Here is a 2,397-nt window from a genome sequence, read left to right on the forward strand (position 1 = left end):
CAAAGGATCTGAATATTCACTTCTCCAAACAGGACAGTCAGATGGCCAATAGACATACACAAAGATGTTCAATGCCACTAATCATCAGAGTTAGGCAAATAAAATTCATAATTAAGATGTCACCATACACCTGTCAGAATGGCTATCATCAATAAACCAACAAAGGACTGTGGGCAAGGATGTGGAAAAAAGGGAACCCTTTGGCACTGTTGGTGGGAATGCAGATGGGTAGAGTCACTGGGAAAAGCCATGTGGAGTTATCTCAAAATATTGAAAATGTGGGAAAATAATTTAAAAAATAATTTTAATAAAAATATTAAAATTAAAAAAGTAAACATTGCCTTAACCCAGCAATTCCACTTCCAAAAATTTATCCAAAGAAAACCAAAAGGCCCTTTTTAGTTTTAAAAAACAATCAGTATTGTTTTTAAAGATTTTCTTTATTTCTCTTTAGAGACTGGAGAAGGGAAGGAATAAGAGAGGGAGATAAACATCAACATGTGGTTGCCTCTCACATGCCCCCTACTGTGGACCCGTCCCACCGCTCAAGTATGTGCCCTGGGCTGGGAATGGAACCAGTGACACTTTGGTTTCCAGGCCCATGCTCAATACACTGAGCTACACCAGCGAGCCAAATGTGCTCATTTTAAGTGAAATGTATAAAAGTCCTCAGTCCAAATGCTATGGTTAAAGCACACTACTGATTCATCACCCAAGTCAAGCAGATTGATAGTGCGGGTGCTGCCCTGCCTCAAGGCCCACTTGTGGAGCAGATGACCTCTTCACCGCATCATTCTAGGAATCAGAAACTGGGCTCCTGTGTGAGCCAAAGCATGGGCATGCTGGCCGCGCCTCCATAACTAAGCCCATTGGAACAACCTGAGCAAGTGCCATGCCTTGGTGAGATAGTGGCAGATGTATACCTGCAGGTGATGTGGCCTTCACACCTCACTGTGCCTGTCTCACAGTTGGTCCCCATATGAGGATGACCTAAGTCATAAGGAATAGCTACCTGTGAACTGTAAAGTCAGTGCTGATGTCGGGGAAGGATTTTTTAAGTATCTATTAACCACCATTTGTGACAGCCAGACAGCTGTACCAGCTGGGACAGAGATTAAGAATAAGGTACAAGTTGTGCTGTCAAACATTTATTAAAGTCCCATTTTTATGATATGTGACATAAAAGATAATGAGGCCAGTGGGACTTGAATTAAATCATTTGAAAAAGGAAATATCATGAGATAATGTTTAGGAGTAGAGTAAGGAGAGATCTGTATACACCACAGCACATAAACCAGTTCTTCTTGGGAAGCAAACCAGGGATTGAGCAGGGTTGTATAGCACAAAGCTTTGAATGTGAGACAAAAGTACTGGCCTTGACCCTGAACACTGAGAAGCCCTGGATGGGGCTTCCCTAAAGGTCAGGGCTAATGATTTCTGGTGTAGGCAATGGTGGTGAGAAAACACCTTTAGATCCCAGTGAAGACTGGAAGTAAAGAGAAAATATTGCACACAGATGGGAGGCAGTGGAACTTCAGGGAAGGCCATATACATGAGGTATCTGATGCGGAGAATAACATTAGAGGATGGATTCTGTCTATGTATCTGTGTCTGTATTTGTATTTCTATAGCTCTATGTTCATATACACTCATACACATTCATAAACTTTCAAATATAATCAGTCACCCATATGGGCATGCAAACATCCACTCACAAGATATTCATTCTCCTAGCCCTTTATGACCTAGAGATATTTTGCGTCAGTCTATATCTCTTTGCAGAGTCCATAAAACTACTCTGGACACTTCTGAAGAAAAGACTTTCTCCTTGTAACTACCTTTAGGTCTAAGTTGTCTTCATCTAAGATATAGCAATTTCAACATTTTTCACCTCATGGCACATATAAACGAATTCCTAAAATTCTCTGGCATACCAAAAACATATAAATTTATTTTCTGATCTGAGGAAAAAATTGTATCATTTTGATGGATTCACACCAGATGGCTATTGCTGTGTTTGCTGTTGTCATTTTTTATTTGACAATCCAAGGGAAAAGAGGTGAGTGCCCCTGAATAAATAGTCAGGTACTGCATGTTTTAAAAATTCTTGTGGCACAGTGAAAAACACTGATCTAAGTCGTAAGGTTAATTTTTTTGTAATGTTGCCCCCCAAACATGGAGGAAACACCTGCCCCAGACTGAATCAACCTTAGTGTTTAGTTTAATGCCCTAACAATGTTCAAATAAAAAATAACAAAAACCAAAAACCAAGAAGCCTTCTGTATCTCTCGTGTCCATGTAGGAACAAAGCAGTGACAACCAGACATTCCTGCTGAATCCCAAACACTCCAGTTCTGAAAGTCTTCCTTCTCCTTCACTTGGGGTCTGGGACCCCTT

Source organism: Phyllostomus discolor, chromosome 14 (assembly GCF_004126475.2).
Source record: "Phyllostomus discolor isolate MPI-MPIP mPhyDis1 chromosome 14, mPhyDis1.pri.v3, whole genome shotgun sequence".
NCBI lineage: Eukaryota > Metazoa > Chordata > Mammalia > Chiroptera > Phyllostomidae > Phyllostomus > Phyllostomus discolor.